The sequence below is a fragment of the Acomys russatus genome, chromosome 27 (assembly GCF_903995435.1).
Source record: "Acomys russatus chromosome 27, mAcoRus1.1, whole genome shotgun sequence".
NCBI lineage: Eukaryota > Metazoa > Chordata > Mammalia > Rodentia > Muridae > Acomys > Acomys russatus.
The window spans coordinates 43,553,199-43,570,905 of NC_067163.1; the positions used below are offsets into that span (position 1 = coordinate 43,553,199).

A 17,707-nucleotide genomic window follows, 5' to 3' on the forward strand; every position below is an offset into this window, starting at 1 on the left:
AGAAAGCATTTGATAAAATTCAACACCCATTCATGTTCAAAGTTTTAGAGAGATCAGGGATACAAGGCATTTTCCTCAACATAATAAAGGCTATATACAGCAAGCCAATAGCCAAAATCAAAGCAAATGGTGAGATACTCAAGGAAATTCCTCTAAAATCAGGAACAAGGCAAGGCTGCCCACTCTCTCCATATCTCTTCAATATAGTACTCGAAGTTCTAGCCAGAGCAATAAGACAACAAAAGGAGATCAAGGGTATCCAAATGGGAAAGGAGGAAGTCAAACTATCCCTATTTGCAGATGATATGATAGTGTACATAAGTGACCCTCAAAATTCCACCAGAGAACTCCTAAAGCTGATAAACACCTTCAGCAAATTGGCTGGATACAAAATTAACTCAAAAAAATCTGTAGCCTTCCTATACACAAACGACAAGCTTGCAGAGGAAGAAATTAGGAAAACCACACCCTTCACATTAGCCACAAGCAATATAAATATCTAGGAGTTACCCTAACTAAGCAAGTGAAGGACTTGTATGAAAAAAATTTCAAAACTCTGAAGAAAGAGATTGAAGATGACCTGAGAAGATGGCATGATCTTTCTTGCTCATGGATCGGAAGAATTAATATAGTAAAAATGGCCATCCTACCAAAAGCATTCTACAGATTCAATGCAATCCCTATCAAAATACCTCCACAATTTTTTAAAGACATTGAAAGTTCAATTCTGAACTTCATATGGAAAAACAAAAAACCCAGAATAGCTAAAACAATCTTGTACAATAAAAGGTGCTTCAGAGGAATCTCCATACCTGATCTCAAACTGTACTATAAAGCAATAGTAATTAAAACAGCATGGTACTGGCACAGCAACAGGCTGGTTGATCAGTGGAATCGAATCGAAGACCCAGATATGAATCCACACACATATGGTCACTTGATTTTTGACAAAGAAGCCAAATCCATTCAATGGAAAAAGGATAGCATCTTCAACAAATGGTGCTGGTCTAACTGGAGGTCTATGTGTAAAAAAATGAAACTGGACCCATATTTGTCACCTTGCACAAAACTCAAATCCAAGTGGATTAAAGACCTCAACATAAAACCAGAGACACTAAGCCACTTAGAGGAAAAAGTGGGAAAGAGCCTGGAACATATTGGCACAGGAGACAACTTCCTGAACAGAACACCAACGGCCCAGGCCTTAATGTCAACCATTAATAAATGGGACCTCATGAGGCTGAGAAGCTTCTGTAAGGCAGGAGACACTGTCAAGAGAACAAAGCGACAGCGTACAGACTGGGAAAAGATCTTCACCAGCCCTACATCTGACAAAGGTCTAATATCCAAAATATATAAAGAAGTCAAGAAATTAAACACCACCAAACCGAATAACCCAATTGAGAAATGGGGCTTGGAACTAAACAGAGAATTCTCAACAGAGGAGTATCAAATAGCTGAGAAACACTTAAAGAAATGCTCAACCTCCTTAGTCATCAGGGAAATGCAAATCAAAACAACTCTGAGATTCCATCTTCACCCATCAGAATGGCTAAGATCAAAAACTCAAGCGACACCACATGCTGGCGAGGATGTGGGGAGAGAGGAACACTCCTTCATTGCTGGTGGGAATGCAAACTAGTACAGCCACTTTGGAAATCTATCTGGTCCTATCTCAGAAAAATGGGAATAGGGCTTCCTCAAGACCCAGTTATTCCACTCCTTGGAATATACCCAGAAGATGCTCCAGCACACAGCAAGAAACTTTGCTCAACCATGTTCATAGCAGCCTTATTCATAATAGCCAGAACATGGAAACAGCCTAAGTGTCCCTCAGTAGAAGAGTGGATAAAGAAACTGTGGTATATATACACTATGGAATACTACTCAGCTATTAAAAATAAGGAATTCCTGAAATTTGTGGATAAATGGATTAAGCTAGAAATGATCATAATGAGTGAGTTAACCCAGAAGCAGAAAGAATAAAATGGTATATACTCATTTATATCTGCATACTAGCCCAAGGGGCATGTCCCACGAAAGCCTTCACTTACCAGGAAACTGGGACAGAGGGGAAGGCATCCTATTGTGACTCTAAATGAGAGACGCATGGGAGAATAGCAAAATAAAAGGATACAGAGGGTCCTAGAAATCTACAAGTAGAACAATATGATAGGCAGATTTGGGCCCAGGGGTCCTGCTCAAACTAAGGCACCAGCCAAGGACAATAAGGAGGTAAACTTTAAACCCCTTCCCAGATCTAGCCAATGGTCAGAATATTTCCCAGTTGAGTGGAGAGTGTGATATGACTTTCTCACGTACTATGGTGCCTCACATTTGACCATGTCCCTGGAGGGGGAACCTGGTGGCACTCAGAGGAAGGACAGCAGGTAGCCAAGAAGAGACTTGATACCCTATGAGCATATACAGGGGGAGGAAATGCCCCTCAGGAACAGTCATAGGGGAGGGGAATAATGGGAAAATGGGGGGGGGAGGAATGGGAGGATACAAGGGATGGGATAAACATTGAGATGTAACAAGAATAAATTAATAAAATAAAATAAAATGCCCCACCTTCAAAAAAAAAAAAAAGATCCATGTTTCACTTTGGGGAAGTCTTTGAATTACCGACAAGGCAACTCTTAGAATGGGTACTCCCCCATCTAGCTGTCCTGTCCCTAGCATCAAAAACCCTGCCAGGTGTGATGATCAATGTTTATTAGCTCAGCCGCTAGGGAGTCAAGGAAGCAGGATCACAAGTTTGGAATTATCTGTCTCAAATGAAATAAAAGAAGAGCTTAGTAGTTGATCAGCTAACTCAGCATTTAAGGTGATTGATGCCAAGCCTTAGTATCTGAGTTCAATCCCCAGGAACCATTTGGTGGAGACACAGCCAACATCTGGAAGTTGTCCTCTGACGCATACACCCATACATGAACTCTGTGGCATGTACATGTGCATTCAAATGCTCTCTCTCTCTCTCTCTCTCTCTCTCTCTCTCTCTCTCTCTCTCTCTCTCTCTCTCTCTTGCACTCATACACACGCTTGCACACACCTCCATACTCACACACACTCCCCCACTCTCCCCAACACACACAAATAATTACATTTGAAGAAGAGTTAAGAGTAAGTGCACCTCAGTAGTCGAGCCTTTGCCAAGCAGATTCAGGGTTCCAAACTAAATTTCTAGTACCATAAACTAAACAAACTGAAACTGGAAACTAAGGCAATACTGTGCTCCTCTTTATTGTTAGTATTCTCCTACATAACAGCAAATATTTAGTCCTTGTGCCTTTTGGAAAAAATATAATATAATAGTTGACTAGTACATCTCAATGTCACAGGAGACCCAGGGTCTGATTGTTGATCCTTGATTCCAGACAATAAATACAGCCAAGAGCAAACAACTGTCCTCTGTAATATATTTGTAGCAAATATTCTCTCAGGACTTATAAGAGGTCATATGTGCATTTGCCCTGCTGTGTCTGTAAATTGCTCTTTCTTTAAAATACTCTATCACCTCTGGTTCTTCCAATCTTTCTGCCTCTTTAGATCCATTAACCTTGAGGAGAGGAATGTAGAAAAGACATCCCACCCAGTGCTGAGTACTACAACGTCTCTAACTCTCTGCATTGTACAGTCGTGGGTCTCTGTGAGAATTATCATCTACTACAAGAAGAAGGCTCTCTGATGAGGGCAGAGCAACACACAAGACTTACACAAGTTTGAGCCAGACCAATGACGGCACAGAGGAGGGGAAGTAGGCACAAAGTCCTGTCCTTCGTCAAGAAGCTATTTGAAAATGATAGCTACTTAGAGAGGAAGAAAAAAAATCAGTTGTCTTCATTGAAGTGACACTGGGCACATCAGCCTTGCTTCAGGGAGTTGAGGAATGAGAAAGAATATCATAAAAGGGGGTTTCAAGAGAGCCAGGAAAAACAGATCAGAAGTTAAATGGTTTTCTGCACAACCAAGAGAAGCAGAATTTACATATTTAGGACTAACGTAAAGGTGGGCATAGCTGCTCATTTTTGTTGTTGTTGTTGTTTAAAACACAAGATTTAATATAAATTTAATATGAACAGCATAGTTTGTAGCTACTGAAACACAAGACCAAACTAACCAAACACAGCAGTTGGTGTACATTGATAGGTATGGGAAAACCCACAAGGGGCAGAATATTACATTCTTTAACATGAAGCAATACTTTATTGGGTTCTTACACCTCCTTCTCCACTCTTTTCCATCCCCAATTTCCTCAACCCTGGCCCCCAACACACTAGGTAGGTAAGAAAAGTTAGAGGAGCAAGGGGGCTTAGACCTCTTTAGACTACTTCCTGCTCTTCAGAGGCATTGGTTCCTAAAGACAAGTCCAATCCTCCTTGTCAGAATACCCAACAAACCATCCAACCTGCAAACCATAGCTGTTCATTTATGATTCCAGCTCTGGAAGGCAGATATTGAGAGCTAGATGACTTGCAAGATTAGCCATCTGGGTTTGATTGAGAGACCATGCCTTCAAAAGGACTACGATAAAAGATTGATTGAGAAGATTCTGAACATCAGTCTCAGATCTCCATAGGTACAGGCACACATGTGCAGATACATCTGTACACATATTCAGACTTACATAAACATGCAAACACACAGGAATGCACCACATTCCATTCACATGAAAAGAGGAAGAAAAATGGCAAGAGAAAGAGATCTGGGAAGAGCTGTGGTCATCCAAGTATGCTCTTGAAATCGAAGAGAAAGATGGATCAGGAACAAAGACAAAAATTCTTTTGTCTATACCATGAATTGTGTTTGCTTTCCATCCAAAGAATAAATGACATACAGGATACCAAATATAAGAATGGCTGAAGAATACAGACACATACTTCTTTCACAGTAGGCTTCACAATCCTAGATCATCACAACCAGTTTCCAACTCCTTCCACATAGTAAAATAAAACAAAAGCTCTCGTCCTGTGTGTGAAAGAAGCTACACTAAAGAAAGTCTCCAAGCATCTCAGGTATGCAATACACCAATAGTTGGCTCCTAATTAACTTGCACAATGTTGAGGTTAGTGGAGCCAAAAATTACTGGGCAGATGTGTATTTTCTTCCTCATGTCTTATAACAGAGATAACTCCCATCATCCTGGATTACAATATGGATGAAAAAGCATAAGGATGGGAGGATTATGTGTCCAAACCTTAGGCTTCATATAATGCCTTGCCCTGGATGCCTAACGCTGTCAGGGTGCAGCAGCAAATGACTAAATGACTAGGTAATATAGAGGTGATATTTCAACAGAAATTAATTCCTGACAGCAGAAATTTTTTATTTTTATTTTTAATTAAATATTTTCGACCTTCTCTCTAAGCCTCACTTATTCTCCATTCAATGTTCAGTTCATGGGGATAATAAACCTCTCATTTCTCCTTTAGGATTCTCATTAGACAAATGAAAAGACTAATCTTCCTCCAACATCTTCACTGTTCATATACTTGTCAGCATGCCTACCTTTATGTAGTTTCCATATGCTGGGGAAGAAGTTTTAAAGTTTTATTTTTTTAAACTGATGCTAATATTTGTGATTTTGTGACTTTATGTGCACCATGTGGATGCAGGTGCCTGCAGGGGGCAGCAGAGGGCGTCAGATCTCTTGGAGCTGGAGTTACAGCCAATTGTAAACCATTCACCAAACTCAGGTCCTCTGTAACACCAGTACATGCTCCTGACTACTGACCTATTTGGTTCTCTAACCCCTTGCTTCCTCTCTTGATTAAATATATTCAACCTAATATATTTGCACCTACCTCTTCCCATATCTCTGCAATCCCTCTTTTCTCTCCCTTTTTTTCCTCTTTAAAAATTCTTATTATTTTATGTGTATGTGTATGTTCCTAAAAGAGATTTATGTACACCACATGTGTACAATGCCCACTGAGGCCTGAAGGCATTGGATCTTTTGGAACGGGAGTTATAGTAAGTTGTGAGACACCTCTTGTAGATGCTGGGATCCAAATCTGGGTCCTCTGCAAGAGCAGTAAGTGCTCTTAATCACTGAGTCATGTCTCCAGACTGCTTTTCTTCACTTTTGATTTATAAGGAGTTGTCCAATCATCACTAAACTTTTAAGCTATCATAGAGTAAATGAGAGAGAATTTGAAACTCCTCTACAAATTGTGGAGACATCTGTCACCCACGATTATGATGAGCATTTTTGTGATCTTCTGGCATAGTTAATAGAAACTATTATAAGGCTTGAACTTCACTAGCAATATGGCTTGGAAAATTATAGCATCAATTCGTAATCATATTTGGACAGGAGTTCAGCTTACATAATGTGGTCTTAATGTTGTTTATAAGAACATGTTGGAAGAAACTTTGTTTTGATAAATTAAAAATTCTTGGCTGAGCTCTTATAAACAAATATGTATAAGCCACAGAGATATCAAGAAGTTTTCTCAAATGCTAACAGTCACATCAATGTTTCTGGGCTTTGTCTTTATTTTTCATTATAAATCCCCTTGCTATTTCAAATTATTTATTATTAGAATGATAAAGTAAATGGGCCTTTTCTGTAATGATTTTAGGTTTTACAACTTGTTCCTGTGATTGTTAGTTAAAAAAAAAAAACTTGTTTTGATCTTGGTAAAGTTTTTTTTTTTCATTATTATAGATTACTTAGGAAATATTTGTCAAAGAATGCTTCCTTGTGCTTTGGACATAAATTCACACTGAGGATAATAACTTTCCTTGGCTATGTCAACAATACTATATTATATGTATCCAACAAATTACAAACAAAGCATTGTTAATAGTCTTTCTCAGTTAAACCAATCGATGGCTTGGAAGTTAAGAGCACTTACTATTCTTCCAGAATCCCAGGTTCAATTCCCAGAAACCACGTGATGACTCATGATCATCTTTAACTCCAGACACAGGGGATCCAAATACCTCGTCTGACCTAGTGGGCCCCAGGTACACAGGTGGTATACATAGACAAATGCATGAAAGACACTAATACAGAGAAAAGATAAGGAAATAATTCTAAAATTTCTTTTTAAAATAACATTTTCTGCCTCTAATCAATTTCACAGATACTCATAATTCCTACATAACTTAGATCCAGGCCTAGGGTGCCCTGATTCCTCAAGGAAGAAACACACTTGACTCAGACTGGTAACTGCAAGTCCAAAGCTCCCATTAAAACCTGTGAACTCTCACAGGTCTATCCAGCTAGACATTTTACTAAGAAAACTGAATTTTGTCTTCAGAGGAATCCTTATACCAGTTATTAAGAATGCACTTAATTACTGAGATCTTTGGGTGCGCTCTTGCTAAAAATCTCAGGGAAACAGTTTTATACAGATAGGAATCCACCCTCCTACAAACCTAAGTCACAGAGGTACACAGTTAAGTGTCACTTGTTCCATTTGAGATTACCCCTCTATGCTGAGATCATATTGAGTAAAAATTATATTTTCTTCATGACCAAGAAGCTATATAGCTGATACTTAGTATACAGATTGCTGTATACTAGGAGCATTGCACAAAAGAGAATATGTCAGCCCTACTTCTGGCTGTCATGTGAAAGTTGGGCTTCCCAGCTCTACAGTTCAGAAAAGGCTCCAATGACACAGCGCAGGAGAAAGAACCACCCAGCCTTGTTACACTTCCTCACATAGTTGATATTGTACTTTGAATGTGTGATAGTCTCTGTGCTTGGTATGCTGTAGGCTTGGTCCCTTGTTGGTGGTGCCATTTTGAGAGGTGGTAGAAGTGTTGGGAACAGGATCTCTATAGACTCAGAGTGTAGAGGAAGTAAGCCAATAGAGATACATGCTTGAATGCCTGGTCCCCCTTTTTTTCTACTTTCTCTCTGCCATGATATGAAATGTTGTGTCATGCTCCCTCTCCCATGACGAACTGAAACTCTGAACTAGATAAGCCTTCCTTACTGTGTTAAGTCAGTGAGTCAAAATCTTGCTCATAACAGAGGCCCACAGCATGTGGAAAATTTTCAGTCCATTCTATGTTCCCAATAGAACTCCAGTCCACTGGAACTCTGACTCTGCTTTCTTTTCTTTTTCTCATGCTACTGAATTGTAATTCATTGCTTTTGTTACTTATTCATGATCTCACTCCTGGTAGCATATAATCTCCAAAAGAGCAGGAGTCTGTGCTCTATATAACTCAGTCTTTCCTCTACATTTATTTTATTCTCCACTCCAATGATAAGTTTTCTCAGCACTTTCTGTTCCCTTATGTAACTGACCTTGCTCCATGCTAGACTGTTGACCAGCCTTTCACTTCACTTTTTTTTCTACCCCATTAGCTAGTATTTCCATGACTTGTTGTGTAACTACTCAGCCCGAAACACATCATCAGCCTGAGCTCTCTTAATTATATTCCCAGACGGTACCTATCGTTACTTTTTTCAATTCTGCCTGCCCATCCCTGCAGGAAACATTTATATTAGTCCTCCCTCAACTCTCTGGTTTCAGTCTTATGTACTTCCTCTTCTTCCTTACTTCACTTCTCTCTTCTGTCTGGGTAACCTTGGTGGTTTTCTTACTTCTAATTTATACGAGGAAGTAGCATAAACGGGTCTTAAAAACTCGGTGTTTACAAATTAATTTCTTCTGGAACATTGCTCTACTGAACCCATTAGAGGGTAGTAGATTATGAGAGATGGATAGAACATTGTGAGGTACCTGTTCCAGTGATTTCATTTAAGAGCAAGTTACTGAAACTACTGTCACCATCAAATGAAAAAGAAAAAAAATTAGAGCTCAGAGTGGCCTGTGCCTTCCACATGGTCAATAGTCAGGAAAGAAGGAATTTCTTAGTCTCACTTCTACATCTTGCTTTATGTTGTTTATAAAACTGTTAAACTTCTGTGAATCATACTTTCCACTATGACTAAAATAAGACAATATCGTGGTGCCTCTAATGTCCTTTTAAACGTTACATTTCTATTGGTCTACAATTTTTTTATGTGGACTGCAATATATGACCACAATATCAGAGTCAGTTTTGTAAAATTAGCTCATTATCTTCTGTTTTGAGAAAAATGTCAATTTCAACTTGAACATGTCTATCTTAATCAATGCCCCCAGTGTTCTCGTAGTAACTGATTATACCTCAGTTATGCGCTTCTCCAGATCCACTGGTCCATAGTTTCTCCTTTATAAAGGTTATTTCTTCATATGCATGTGTATATGTATGTGCACATTTGTGCAAGTGCCCATAAAAGTCAGAGGAGGTAGTGGATCTCCAGGAGCTAGAGTTATAGGAGGTTATGAGCCTCCTGACACGGGTGCTGGTAAGAGTACTCTGGTCTTAAGTAAAAGCAAGCATCCTTACACACTGAGTCATCTCTCCAGCCCCACACTCACAGTTTCTCATAACAACCTAGAATGAGAACCAGGAATAACCCATACCCTTACAATCACAAAGGAGGCTTTGACCATCCCTTGAGGAGTGAAGTGTGGGACTCAACAACCACAAGCGCACACACACACACACACACACACACACACACACATGTCAGAAGTCTGTGCAAGAGTAAGTCCCTCTTTGTGCTCAGATCTCTCCAGACCCACTCTTCACATTTCTGATACTTCTCTATATATTTCTAACCTCCAACCTGGGGCCTTCCAGATGCTTATCAGCCATTAAAAGACACAAACTACCAAGCCTAGGCAATGATAATGGCCCTTTCTAGACAGCTCCTAGGGCAAACAGATGAAGAGGTAGGTCTCTAACTTCAGCTAGCTGACTCACCTTGAAACTTGGATCTGTCTGGGGATTTGGATGCATTAAAGATGGACCAACAACCTGAGAAGCATCCTCCATAAGTATGTGAAAATTAATGCTCTGTGAGACAAACTTGAACTGATAAAAGATGGGGAAAAGCAGGTGGCTGGCAGAGAAAATCTACTTAAATCTCCTCTTGCCCCTATTAGAGTTCCAAGCCAAAGTGATTCCACATAGCCCTTCCAAAAAATTCTAATGTGACTGAGCAACCATCTGTGTTTCTTATAAAGCTGTGGCCACCTGATGTTTTATTTTATTCCTTCTCTGTATGTCATCCATTTACCCTCATTATTGCTTCTCTAAGATGACATCCCCCAATAAAAGTATTTTTTTCTTGGGCCTCTATACCCTTGAAAATCCAAGTCAAAACACATATGTAGTAATCTCCAATCCCTCTGCCATCTTGATTTTAGTCAGTAAGTTATTCCGCCATTACACTCTGCCCAAGTTTCTACATACTATCATTTCCACCTCTTCTACCTGTGGCCCCTTAAAAGGTTTCATCTTTATTGTATCCTTACTGCTTTGTGGAATGATATTCTAGTCTAACCCAGTACTCTTTCTCTTCTAAGTGTTGGGCCCTCCAAATACACTACTCACTGTAGCCAGTTTAAACTTCTTGAAAAATATCATCTCTATTTTTTCAACAAACTCTATCAATTCCAAAATATTTTAATACAGTGATAAAATACTTTCTCTATAGTGATATAATCACATTGTACACCTACTAATTGATGCAGTCTATTCCTCCATCATATTTGTGTGTCTATTCCCTATTTTTAAAAAAACAGACCTTGTGTTAACTCAGGAACAAGTCACAGCTGTATTAATTGAACACATCTTCCTTCTTGAAGCTTCTTCCCATGTGTACTTTTAACTACCTGTGAAGGTAAGTCCCCACTAAGAACCTAACACTCCCCTAAGAATTAGTAATATGTTGAATAATTACAAAGTCTTCTCTCTTGAAATCTTTACTTGACCCAAATTAGAGAGAATAAGAGCACAGAAATATATAGTTTTGTATGAGCACCCATCTCCCTATACCATGGTGGTTCAGACTCTGGAATACTAATATGGATCTCTATACAACCCATAGCACTGCAAATGTGCTCCTGTTGATGTACCATATTTCTCATTCCCTTGAGTGGAAGTTAGAATCCCTTCTGAAGGAGGACAGAGTCCTAGGAGAGCCTCAACCATTTGTACACTTGGTTTCCTGCACAGCCTTTATTCTACTTGTTTGCTGATATGGCAGTCTTTGAAATCAAAGCAAGAACAAAGAAAGTATGCGAAGATATCCTTATCAATATTCATACTTTGTGGCCCACACAATCCTAAGAAAGTGAATTAGTAAAGGAATCCCTTATTTTCTCTGAATTACTCAAACCCTGCCTCCTTCATGAAACTTCTTCCAATTTTCATTATAGAAAAACATGAAGTTTCATAAATTCCTTTGTTAGTTTCTGTGAGGTCCTTATTAGGTCCTTATTGGTTTAGTTTTTTGTTTTGTTTTGTTTTAACATGAAAACCTTTTACAGTTTGTATTCCTATGCGATCGACTATATGTTCTTGGAAGACAAACTAGTATTCTATCCCTTTTGATTTCCTAGAGTTAACAGACATCTATACATTTGCCATTCTCTCTTAAAAAAAATGCTATTCTTGGAGGTTAAGAATTGTGGAAAAGAGGTGGGCAATGGTGACACACTCCCTTAATCCCAGCATACTGGAGGCAGAGGAAGGTGGATCTCTGTGAGTTTGAAGCCAGCCTGGTCTACAAAGTGATAGCCAGAGTTACACAGAGAAATCCCATGTCAAAAACAAACAAACAACAACAAAACAAAAAACAAAAAACAACCAAACAAACAAAAAACAAAAACAAAACCCACAACAACAGTAAACTGTGGAAAGATAAAGTTTATATAAATTCTGCATCTTAATCCTGAAAATTAAGAAAGTTTCATTTAGTTTCTGTTGCTGTTTCTAGGCTCTCTACAAATATAAGTAAGATTATGCCATGTGTGGTGGTGCATGCCTATAATCCCAGCACTCAGGGAACCTGAGGCAGGCAGATGTTTGTGAGATTGAGGCCAGCCTGGTCTACAAAGGCAGCCCAAGTTAGACACGGTTACACAGAGAAACCCAGTCTCGGAAAAAAACATACATGTAAGATCATTAGACAAATAAGTAACATAAAACTGGTAAATAAATATGATAAAATAAGATCATTTACACTGAAACGAAAAATAATAAGAGATTGAAGAGACGGCTAGATAATTAAGACTACTGGCTGCTCTTCCAGAGGTGCTGAGTTTAATTCCCAGCTCCCAAATGGTGGCTCACAAATATCTGTAGCTACCAAAAAGGATAGTAAAATGGAAAGAAGATTGTCTTGTCTTAGCAACCTTCGAGGTGTGCCTTGAGCACCTCTTAGAGGACACATAGGGCTAATGCTCAGGCAATTAAATTTGACTCTCCTTTGCTGAGTCCACAGTTGACATTACAGTGTGCTTCACTAGACACAACTCTTCCTTAGGAGCTCACACCACACTTGTGTGTGTGTTACTTTGTGCTCTCTCTCTCTCTCTCTCTCTCTCTCTCTCTCTCTCTCTCTCTCTCTCTCTCTCTCTCTCTCTCTCTCTCTCTCTCTCTCTCTCTCTCTCGGGAAGTGTCTACTCATTCTTGGCTCTCTTTCTGAGTGTCTCTTTCTCTTCTTAACTCTCATGCAGGTGTGGAGTAAAGACAACCTAAGACTCTATGTATGCTGCAGGCTTTGCAATATCAGTTCTATTGTTCTTGAAACCAATCGTATCTTCTATACTATCTTCACTTTGAATTGTACTGAGCATCATATACCTTCTGATTTGTATCAACACTCACACAGAATAGTGAGTTCTGGGTGGCAAAAGGGGATTTATTTCTTGTACATATTTTTAAGTCTTTGTTCATCAGTTCACAAAACACGCAAACAAGTGCTGCTTTTTTTAGTGTTTTCAATGAGAAGAAATCATTGGAACACCCCAATTACAGTATAATCTGGATGTATTTGAGAAATTAAGCATATGCGGGTGCAAAGCTTAAGGAGACCACTTTCCATAAAGCAGTAAACTCTGGTACCACAGAGTCATCATAAGGTTCTAGATTGGATTTTGCCAGAGACAAGGTTTAATCTCTGTTGCTTTCTTTTTGTTCACAACTTTTTCTGTCTTCTATTTTTAAAAATTATTTTAGCTATTGGCAAGGTCTATAGTTCCATTCTTGTTTATACAGTTTCCTCCTATGACTGAGTATGGAGTTCCCATCTCATTATTATGATTATTTAATAAGACTGCACTGGATTCCTGGGATATCCAAAATTACATAAGACTGTTCAAACACCATGGTGTTACCCCATTGCAGCTGCATTCTGAAGAAGCAAAATTCTCTTTCCTGTTCCCAGGGTATATGAAACCAGGAACCTGGCAGCAGACCATTATAAACTTGACCTCAGAATTCTCGTGGTCTGCTAGTCAAAGGAACAGAGTTCAATTCATTTAATGTTCAACTAGTTTTACAATTTTTAGATCATCATTGAAATTTTATTGTACATGTAGTTTTCTTAAATTGGATATCAGTGTTTTGACAAAGACATTAATATCCATGTTTAATTGCAAAACACTTTATTATAACCTATTTAGGATTGTCTTCTAGCTCCATGGAATTGATTCATATTTGCTTGTTTGTTTTTTTTTATTTTCCTCAAGGTATATACCCTTTGCAAATATAAAATTGGTGGCACTCATTTTGTTTATAATCATTAAGCTATTATAACTGATATTTGTAATTAACCTGCTACAGCGAAATATTTTCCACTACATTTTAAGAGATGTCATCAATACAAAGCGATAGTTAATAATTCTATAAAACACAAAAAGCAATGAAAAGGAGGTCTAGTTCCTTATATGTAAAGAAATGTTAGCCTTGTAGTAAACATAAGTAAGAATTTAACAAAAGCTTTCTCAGCTGAGTGTGGCAGTGAATGACTTTAGTTCTAGTACTTGAAGCTGAGGCAGGTAAATCATGAGTTCAAGATGAACTGGGCCTGCAAAGCAATTTCTAGGCTAGCCATAGCTACACAGAGACAACGTATCTCAAATTAATCAGGTAAATAAAAAACTAAAAAAAAACAATATAAATTTCTAGGTGCAGGAGAGCTGGTGGTCTGACCAGCTCAGCTACCACCCAGGCCCAGACCAAGGACTTTACGTTGGCCCACCCTAACATCTACCCCATCAAGGGAGTGCTGGAGCATGCGAGGAGGCAGATCTTGAAGATCCAAAACTGCAGCATCTTCATGACCCAGGGCAACAACAGGATATCTGAGAGGAGTCCCAGCGAGGGTCTGGTTTTGATAGTGTAGCAGAACCAAGAGGCCTTGAACCAGACCAATACTCATTGCAATGAAGATTTGTAAGTAAAGAGGTAAGGTAAAAAAAAGAGTAAGCTGTGGGATACACTATAGTTTCCACAATGAGGTTTTTTTTCTTTCGTAGGGGGCGCAGATCACCAGGGTGGAGTGGAGAGATTGTGATGAGTGGAACTGGGGTGCATGATATGAAATTCACAAAGAACCAATAGAAAGATAAATTAGTTAATTACTTTTTAGCAACAACCAAATAGTGGTTGGTTATTCCCACAACTGCTGCGCCACTATTGTAATAGCCTATCATGAAGGCGGATAAGCACTGTAGACAGCTCTTGGAGGCTAGCTTGGCATTTACAACACCAATCAGTAGAGGTTAAATCATGGTATCTAATAAGACTGTGTTGGATTACTGGGACACCCAAAATTATGTAAGACTGTGCTGACATAATGGCATGTTCCCACCAACGTAATGGCATCCTGGATGGGTAAAATTCCTGTTCCTGTTCCCAGGGTTTTGTGAAAACAAGACCATAGCAGCTGACTACAACATGTCAACTTGCATGTGTTGTCTTCAGCAACAGGGCCTTACCATCAGTTTGTGGAGAGCAACCAATAACCTCGGCAAGAGTCCAAGCTGTTTGGAGTTTTCCAAAAACCTACAGACAACTTACAGAGAAACTCATACAATATACTTCATTTATACAAATCTTAAAGCATGTAAAATATTACATGTTTTAATTATATATATCATGATGCATTTGGGAAGTAATAAAAAAAAAAAACAGCCTCGACATACTGATAAAGTATTCTTTCTTAAACTAGATAACTTGCTCATTCTTATCCATTATATTTTCTATATTGCTTAGTATGTTTTGTTTTATAATTTTAAATTCTCTATAGCACAAACAGACACATCTGAAATATATAAACACCCATGAACTATTTTATAATATCTGTTTTAGATTAATAAATTGAATTAAAAATTATCAGCATTTTTATTTGATTTTTTAAATTATTATTGTTATTTTTAATACTAGAAAAGTTTTCTAGAAATAAAATTGCACTTTAAATTACACACTCATTTTCTCTGTCTTTAACAATTATAATCAGAGGTGATGTCAACATGTTGATTTTAGCTTTCCACTGTCAACTTTTAATTGCTACTAGAACAATTGTCCTCTCTGCTGGGCTTTGAGTGCATAGCCTCCAGCTAACCAGTCTTCCAGGACTGTTTCCTCTAATCCACCATCTACAACTTGGGAACACATGATCCAAAATAAGAAACAAGTAACAATTTCCTGTTTGAGGACTTCTGTTCCTGGTCAACCATTAGCTCATCTGTCTTGTGTTTTGTTTTTGCAGCTCCAGGAGCAAGCCAATTCTAGGCTGCTTCCTTCCTGTAAGTCCATGTCAGGATCTAGCCAGGCAGTGTGATAGCAATTCACCATTAACACACAGCAATAAAGCTGTTTTTCTTATGGATTTGAGCTATAACTGATACTGTATTTTCCACAATAGCTCTGTAAATTCAGGCTTTTTTTTTTTTTAAAAAAACTGGCTCAGTTTAACAAAACTGCATCCTTGAGCCATTTTATCATTAGCTTTCCACACCTTCTGAGCTAACCTGCCTAATACAACCTGCCATGGAATGCTAATTGGTACTTCTGGGAGTTGAATTTTGTGCAAGTGGCTTATTCCTCATACTTTATTGTAACATATTTTGATGCACTTTTCTATTTCGGAGGAAGAAGAATAACTTAGTTATTTTGGTCTTCTCCTGACCAGAAATAACAAAAGATGTCAGTGCTATTAGCACAACTGAATGTGCAGTTAGCTTTCTAATTAATTTGAAAGAAAGTAGCACAAAACGCATACAAATACTGAGCTCTTTTTTGGAAAAAAAAAATGAGTTTGAATACTCCTGTCATAGTGCTTTTAATATTTGGAAAAAATATAAAGAGCTTGGATATTTGAATGTAGGGACCTGAGGAAGTATAGCACACTCATATAAGGGGACATTAGATGACTCTTCACAGTGTGTTATAATATTTGCTGGCAAGAAAATATTCTCACAATTATTACTTAATAAAAGGAGCACATGTAGAGCAGCATGAATAAATACATCTGTTTTAATCTTTAAAAATAGTAGCAATATCATCTTGGAAAGACAGGCAACAAGATGAAGGTAGCAACAATTATTCCTTGACTGTTGTTAGTAAATATTACTTTTTACTTTTGTTTTTCTATTTTACTTATCTGATCTTTCAATTTTTTGTGTATTCAAAATATCCCCAGCTAAAAATAAAATAAATCTACTAGATTCAAATCCACCTAAACAAAAGACAGAGCAAAGTGTTTGTTAGAATTAAGAGCCTACTACTTTAGGTAGAGTTGACAGCCTGAATCAGGCCATGGCTCCCTGTAGCACTCCCTGTGACAGAGTTAAGCAGTGTGTGCTATCACTTCACAGCTCCCAATTTATGGTAACTGGTTCCTCTGTGTTTTCTGTTACATACACTGTGTTGAACTGAATATTGTGATATGAAATTCCCTGCTGTGTGACCGACCACAGCCTATCAGGTCTCATCTGGATAGTTGGTTTCCCCTTCTGTGGTCACATGGCTGAGGGGGGAAATCTCCCTCTATCAGAGGTCTAGGGGAGGGGACGAGGGCAGAAGAGGGAGGGAGGATGGCAACGGGAAGATACAAGCAAGAGATAACAACTGGGATGTAATCTGTATAAATTATAATAAATTAAAATTGTAAAAAAAAAAAGAAAGACAGAAAAAAGATCAAGAGGATCCAAGTGGGAAAGGAGGAAGTCAAATTATCCCTATTTGCAAATGATATGATAGTGTATATAAGGGACCCCCAAAATTCCACCAGAGATTTCCTACAGGTGATAAACACCTTCAGCAAAATGGCTGGATACAAAATTAACTCAAAAAAGTCAGTAGCCTTCCTATATACAAATGACAAGTGTTCAGAGGAAAAAATAGGGAAACTAGACCCTTTATGTTAGCCCCAAGCAATATAAAATATCTAGGAGTAACTCTAACCAAGCAAGTAAAGGACTTGTTTGAAAAACAACTTCAAATCTCTGAAGAAAGAGATTGAAGCTGACATCAGAAGATGAAAAGATCTCCCTTGTTCATGGATCAGGAGAATTAACGTAGTAAAAATAGCCATTTTACCAAAAGCAATTTACAGATTCAATGCAATCCCTATGGAAATACCTACACAATTTTTTAAAGACATTAAAAGATCGATTCTTAACTTCATATGGAAAAACAAAAAACCTAGAATAGCTAAAACAATGCTGTACAATAAAAGATTCTCCAGAGGAATCTCCATACCAGATCTCAAGCTGTACTATAAAGCAACAGTAATTAAAACAGCATGGTACTGGCACAGCAAGGCGTGTTGACCAATGGAATCGAATCGAAGATCCAGAAATGAATCCACACACATATGTGGTCACTTGAT

The 17,707-nt window shown here is 38.3% G+C and overlaps 1 non-coding gene across 1 annotated transcript; it reads right to left on the reverse strand.

Annotated features, from left to right (window-relative positions):
• Positions 1–12,665: 12,665 nt before the first annotated feature.
• On the reverse strand, positions 12,666–12,793 carry LOC127210365 (small nucleolar RNA SNORA40). The gene has a single exon (XR_007833277.1). It is a non-coding gene; the product is annotated as a small nucleolar RNA SNORA40 (small nucleolar RNA).
• Between the last annotated feature and the right edge of the window lie 4,914 nt (positions 12,794–17,707).